Below are 7,888 nucleotides of genomic sequence, written 5' to 3' on the forward strand. Positions count from 1 at the left end.
ATATATATATATATATATATATATATATATATATTTTTTTTTTTTTTTTTTCATTCATGATGAACTGTTTTTAAGCTCGTCTGAGTCTGCTGATGTGCTCCTGCCTGTTAAATTGATATTGCATGATGACTTGTTTAACAGGAGAAACCCAGTGCAAGTATTTCATCATTTGGCAAATATTTAAATGCGATTATGTCAGATTTGGTCTGGATTTCCAGACTGAACAGTGTGCTACTGTGTGTGCGTCCATTCAGTTACTCAGACTTTCTTTTGCTCTGTGATGGAAACTACAACACACTGCTGTAAGAGCGGATCTAGTGCCAGTGTTAGCCCAGTACACAATCCCATAATCCTCCATGAATTAGCCGTGATAATCTCAATCCGGTGGAGATATCGCAAGATGAACGTGTCCTAGAGTCCTAGAATCCATTGCACCTCGAAAGCTTATCCACTTTAAACTTGCCACTGTGACTCCCATTCTCAAGAAACCGTCACTCGACTCCGTTGTATATGCAAAGAATCCGCTGTCTTATCAAAGATTCTAGAAAAAAAACGTCTTTATACAGCTGCAACACTATCTGCACATTAACTCTATTTCTGATATTTTTCAATCTGGGTTTAAACCCCTTCACAGCACCGAGCCCGCTCTTTAAAAGTCCTTAATGACATTTTAACAACAACAGACGCTGGCGATACCATGGCTTTATTGCTACTAGACTTGAGTTCAGCTTTTGACTTTGTAGATTATAAGATTCTCTTATCTGGGCTAGAACATTCGATCGGTATCTCAGGTATGGTACTCAAATGGTTTCAGTCTTACCTATCTAACAGAAGTTCTCTTTTGTGATTCACCTCAGTTGTGGGGTACCCCAGGGATCGATTCTGGCACCCCTACTATTTTCTTTGTACATGCTTCCTTTGGGATCAATTATGAGTAGATTTAGTGTGTCTTACCTTTGTTATGCAAACCTATAAAACATAACTATAACACTACATATAAGAGACTTCAAGACTGTCTTCACGAACTCAAACTATGGCTCACAAACAACTTCCTGCTGCTTGATGACGATAAAACCCAAATCATCCAATTTGGTCCAAATGAGCTTTTTGACAGACACTGTACTGACCTTGGTACACTCAAGCCACAACTCACTTCTGAAGATAAAAACATAGGTTTTTATCTTGACAGTAGTCTTAAACCAAGCAAATAAATGCCACAGTTAGAGCTAGCTTTTATCATTCATGACGGTTAGCCAAAGTCAAGCCTTTTATGTTTTTTGTCTTGTTTTGTTTGTTTTTCTTATTTTACTGTACAGCACTTTGGCCAACCAGGGTTGATTTTAAATGTGCTTTATAAATAACCCTAACTTGACTTAAAGAAAAGTGGCCTTGAATGAGTGACAGGACGTGATGAATCATGATGAGCATCAGAAACACACAGCCTCTGACCTTTCAACCTGATGGCCGGAGTGTCACGTAATCTTCACACAATCTGCAGCATCACTTTGAATCATTTCTAATCATTTTTACTGTGTAATGCATTTAGACTGTAAGAAACGGATATACAAAATTCCAGAAATATGAAATGTACTGTCTCTGCGTGTTAGATGCATCTGTGCAAATGAGCGTTCGTGAACATGAGAGGACAACATTATAGTGTCACGCAACATCTAAATGTTGCTCTTCAGCGCACAAAGCAATGATGGCCATCACTGAGATAGTTATAGTTTTTATTAATATTTTGAATACAATTTTATTTTAACATTTTACGTATTTTATGTGTTCAGTTGTTTTATTTTTAGATTTTCTTTTTCATTTTAGTTTAAGTTAAAATATTAAATAAAATGTAATAAATTATTAATTAATTTATAAACTAATTAATAAAAATATTATATATGAAGTTGTAACAGTCATATCATTTTATTTTTAGGTTTTCTGTTTTCAATTTATTTTGAATAATTTTGTTGTGTGTGTTTATATATATATATATATATATATATATATATATATATATATATATATATATATATATATATATATATATATATATATATATATATATAATCTGATTTTAATGTGCTTTTTTGATTTGATTTTCATGTTTTATTTTAGTAACTTAGTTGTGTTTTATCCTTTGATTTTTATTTATTATTATTTTTTTTTATAAAATTTTCATTTGATTGTTATTTTAGTTCTTCAAGTTAAACTATGAATGTGAGAACTTGGCAACTAGCCGAAATAAAATACGTTTTTATGTTTTATTTTAACAGATATGTTTTGGTAACACTTTACTCTAACCCCTTTATATATAATGTGTCATAAAAGTATGTTAATGCATTAATTATGCCTTGCAATGCACCTTATAATGCATTATATGATGAATATAATGAATAACTATAATACTTACAGTACCTATTCAGTCTTAGAGAACATATAATGCATTAAACATGACAAACAGGACTGGAAACAATTATAATTCAATTTAACTTTGATTACAGTTATTTATATAAACATATAATGCATTGCAATGTATATTATGAGCACATTTCTAATGCATTATACATACAGCCTTCAATTAAAGTGTTTTTTATTCTCTGATTTTGCACACGGAGCTGATTTCAGTGTTTTTCCAAACATCACAGATATAAATAAAGCATAATTTTAGGAACAGGAACGTCTTCATTAATTTAGTGTTTAATTTGTCCGTCTGAGAAGTCTTCGGGGAATAAACAGGAAGAGATGAGATATGAATCCATGGCTCTTATACAGCGATCACTGAACACAACATGAAGATGAGAGGTGTGTCGGGATTTATTAATGACCAGACGATCAGAACTGTTTGAGTTTGTTTGACCTGGCACTCACTCTATCGTGTTCATAAACAGGCAGATAATCTTGAAGATCGCAGAGGAGTTTCTGCATATGTTCAGTGTGACGCTTGGAGTTCCTGTGAACGAGGCATTAAATGAGCGTGTGTGACTCAGAGGTCCGGTGAGGATCAGAGGTCAGTGGTGGTGTGTGTAAAGGAAGCTGGAGGCGGAGTCTCTGCAGAACACACACACACACACACACACACACACACTGATGAGAACATGCTCTCATTCCCTACACTTTCCTGTCAAACTTTTTCAATGGATCAATTGGATTCATTCGTACAGTTCAGGTCATTTTGAACCAGAGAGAATCTAAAACCTGAATAAAAGAATCATGCAGAAAACAGTGGACCAATCAGAAGAGCCTGGGGGCGGGGCAGGTGTTGTTTACAGTAGTTACAGTTTTATTTGATGGCAACACGAGGCTTTCTGTGCTGTGCATTTTTAAGACAATTCCTGAACGCTTGCAAATCATTTTAACGTTTTTTTTGCAAATTCACTCTTTATGTGTAAGGTGCCGTTCACAAAGAAGACGTTTTTCCATTCCAATGCAATACTTTCTCATCGTTTTTCTTTGTAAGCAATCATGTCTTTCGCAGATGATTCAGAACCCTTTGAAATATGAAGAAGAATGAACAAAGAACAGTTAGACATCGGTACACTTACACAATAACAATCAACATTTGACACCAGCACTAACAGCAACAACACACAACCTTCAGCAGCAAGCATCCTGGAAAAACATTGAACATACATGAAGCATGTCGTACAGTGTCTTGTTTAGGCACTTGCTACTGTAAACTAAATATCATAAAAATAGTGCATAGGAACTTAAAACTGTGTTCTGCGTGAACTAAGTGTGTCATTGTGGAACTAGAGTCAGAGCATTAACTTCAGGTTCATTAAGGTTTTATGAGTCTGTTTGTGAGCGGCTGGTGTTTTGCTCCTTTAGAGGATATGAGCAGCTGTGGAGATTCATAAAACCTCAGAAGTGAAACCGAGCAAACCCGTCCACCGCTAAATATAGATCTACAGCATCATCCAGCTGTTCCCAGACCTGAGCTCCTCTCTGATGTGTCCAAACCCCTGAGCAGAGACCTGAATGAAAGCAGATGGCAGCACGGCCGGGAGAGAGAGAGAGAGAGAGAGAGAGAGAGAGAGAGAGAGAGATGTTCTGTCAGTGGCTGGGGTTAGGTGTTACATCAGGACACATCAGTCAGGATCTGGACACGTTCCTCACGTTCCCCAGGCTGGACATGCCAGTGTTCACACGCTTGAGCTGATCCCAACCTGCGTTTGACCATAAGTGGACATCAGAGCTCCTCGATCGGCTTCAGTATGATCTCCGTCTGTAGAGATGCCAGCGTCAATCCGACGCCAAACGCATCAGGTCACGCTCGTCTGTAATTACAAGATATGTGTGAACATCCATCACTCACGCTGACAGCAGATCTTATCTAACATCACTTCAGATTTAACTCCCAACAACTGAGACGAGATTCAGTTAAATTAACATGATGAAAGATCTGCTTTAGACCGACGATTCACGACGAACCTATCAGAGAGAGCGAGAGAGAGAGTGATAGATAGATAGATAGATAGATAGATAGATAGATAGATAGATAGATAGATAGATAGATAGATAGATAGATGTGTTTTTCCTTTCCAGTTAGCTACTTTTCCATTGTTTTTCTAAGTAAACAAGACGGATGATTATAACCATTGTGCTCATATTTTTCCAGTGTTGGGCAAGTTACTTTTAAAAAGTAATTAGTTACAGTTACTAGTTACTTCTTCCAAAAAGTAACTAAATTAGTAACTCAGTTACAAATTTTTAAAGTAACTAGTTACTTAAGAAAGTAACTATTGCGTTACTTTCAAGTAAAATTACATTTTAAATGCTCAAACGTGACCCCACCTCTACCCCTCTTTAAAGGAACTTAAAATACATGTGCATGTTCAATTATTTATGATAAATCTGAATATTATAATGAAATGGACACTTAATACAATACATTATTAACAGAAACATGAAACATTGTACACACATCTAAAAAAAAAAGTTGCTGTGGGACAAAGTGAGACTAGCCTCCAATCAAATGGCATGTATGTAGATATTATGTTTATATAGTGGATCAATGCAAATAACACGATAGATTTTTGGGAACTTTTGATATTTCCTTTTATTGTTTCTTTAATTTCTTGAAGGAAAAAGTAATGTATATACTTCCATTTAGAGAAGGCTACTTTTGGATTATTTGGGCTCGTCGCCATACCTGTCTCTGGTTGACTGACTGGCTTGTGTTGTTCGTTGTGTGTCCTGTCCTGTCCGATGATGGGTCGTTCGCGAATGAGCGTTAGTGATGATGGATCGACTCGTTCGCGAATGAGCTTTTGATGAGTCGTTCGCGATTCGCGAATGAACCGACTCTAAGAGCCGGCTTTTTTAGTTGAACTTCGGGAGCTGGCTCGCATATCTGAAGAGCCAACTCTATTTTTTTTTTCAAATTTAGCCTATAGAAATTAAATAATTATGTAATAAAAATTGAAATATTATAGTCAAAGTCATTTAAAGAGCCGTTTGTGAGCCAAAGAGCCGGCTCTTTTCAGTGAGCTGAGTCAAAAGAGCCGAATTCCCATCACTACTATGCATGCTTTCGAACACCCGCCCAACTCTACCTCTGATTGGCTTACAATTAAATTTTACTCTACCTCAGCCAATCGTCAGCATTTATGCGCTTGTCTCGTGCTCTGCCCACTAACCAAGGAAGAACAGTAAAAAAAAGTATTTGCCTCTCGCTCAGAGATCTAGTTGGTCTGATGAAAAAAAAAAACAGCTTCATCATCAGTTATAGTAACGCGCCGCATTTTTTGGCAGTAACGGTAACGGCGTTATTAAGATGAGAAGAGTAATCAATTAGATTACTCGTTACTGGAAGAAGTAATGCCGTTAGTAACGCCGTTATTTATAACGCCGTTATTCCCATCACTGTATTTTTCGTAGCGTTTTGCACATGAGCATGGATGAGTGGATGCATGGATGGATTGAGGATGGGTGGATGGATGGTTTGGTGGATGGGTGGATGATGGATGGATGAGTGGATGCATGGATGGATTGAGGATGGGTGGATGGATGGTTTGGTGGCTGGGTGGATGATGGATGGATGAGTGGATGAATGGATGGATTGAGGATGGGTGGATGGATGGTTTGGTGGATGGGTGGATGATGGATGGATGAGTGGATGCATGGATGGATTGAGGATGGGTGGATGGATGGTTTGGTGGATGGGTGGATGATGGATGGATGAGTGGATGCATGGATGGATTGAGGATGGGTGGATGGATGGTTTGGTGGCTGGGTGGATGATGGATGGATGAGTGGATGAATGGATGGATTGAGGATGGGTGGATGGATGGTTTGGTGGATGGGTGGATGATGGATGGATGAGTGGATGCATGGATGGATTGAGGATGGGTGGATGGATGGTTTGGTGGATGGGTGGATGATGGATGGATGAGTGGATGCATGGATGGATTGAGGATGGGTGGATGGATGGTTTGGTGGCTGGGTGGATGATGGATGGATGAGTGGATGAATGGATGGATTGAGGATGGGTGGATGGATGGTTTGGTGGATGGGTGGATGATGGATGGATGAGTGGATGCATGGATGGATTGAGGATGGGTGGATGGATGGTTTGGTGGATGGGTGGATGATGGATGGATGAGTGGATGCATGGATGGATTGAGGATGGGTGGATGGATGGTTTGGTGGCTGGGTGGATGATGGATGGATGAGTGGATGAATGGATGGATTGAGGATGGGTGGATGGATGGTTTGGTGGATTGGTGAATGGATGGATGGTTTGGTGGAGGGGTGGATGAGTGGATGGATGGTTTTGGTGGATGGATGAATAGAAGGATGATGGATGGATGGGTGGATGGATGATGGATGGATGATTGGATGAATGGATGGAGGATGGATGGATGGATGAATGGAAGGGAGAATGGATGGAGGATAAATGGATGGATGGAGGATGGGTGGATGGATGGATGGATGAGTGTATGAATGGATGTATGGAGGATGGGTGGATGGATGATTGGTGGACGGATGATGGCTGAGTGGATGGATAGAGGATGTGTGGATGGATGGATGGAGGATGGTTGGATGAATGATTGGATGGATGATTGGTGGATGGATGATGGATGGATGGATAGAGGATAGGTGGATGGATGATTGGTGGATGGATGATGGCTGAGTGGATGGATAGAGGATGTGTGGATGGATGGATGGAGGATGGTTGGATGAATGATTGGATGGATGATTGGTGGATGGATGATGGATGGATGGATAGAGGATAGGTGGATGGATGATTGGTGGATGGATGATGGATGGATGGATAGAGGATAGGTGGATGGATGATTGGTGGATGGATGATGGCTGAGTGGATGGATAGAGGATGTGTGGATGGATGGATTGGTGGATGAATGGATGGATGGAGGATGGTTGGATGGATGATTGGTGGATGGATGATGGATGGATGGATGGAGGATAGGTGGATGGATGGATGGATGGAGGATAGGTGGATGGATGATGGATGGATGGATGGATGAATGGAAGGGAGAATGGATGGAGGATAAATGGATGGATGGAGGATGGGTGGATGGATGGATGGATGAGTGTATGAATGGATGTATGGAGGATGGGTGGATGGATGATTGGTGGACGGATGATGGCTGAGTGGATGGATAGAGGATGTGTGGATGGATGGATGGAGGATGGTTGGATGAATGATTGGATGGATGATTGGTGGATGGATGATGGATGGATGGATAGAGGATAGGTGGATGGATGATTGGTGGATGGATGATGGATGGATGGATAGAGGATAGGTGGATGGATGATTGGTGGATGGATGATGGCTGAGTGGATGGATAGAGGATGTGTGGATGGATGGATTGGTGGATGAATGGATGGATGGAGGATGGTTGGATGGATGATTGGTGGATGGATG

The 7,888-nt window shown here is 39.7% G+C and overlaps 1 protein-coding gene across 3 annotated transcripts in view; it reads left to right on the forward strand.

Annotated features, from left to right (window-relative positions):
* LOC113048471 (B-cell receptor CD22-like) overlaps window positions 1–7,888 on the forward strand; it is a 1,131,192-nt gene that overhangs the window by 201,869 nt on the left and 921,435 nt on the right. The window lies entirely within an intron of this gene.

The sequence above is a fragment of the Carassius auratus genome, chromosome 29, assembly GCF_003368295.1.
Source record: "Carassius auratus strain Wakin chromosome 29, ASM336829v1, whole genome shotgun sequence".
Classification (NCBI taxonomy): Eukaryota; Metazoa; Chordata; class Actinopteri; order Cypriniformes; family Cyprinidae; genus Carassius; species Carassius auratus.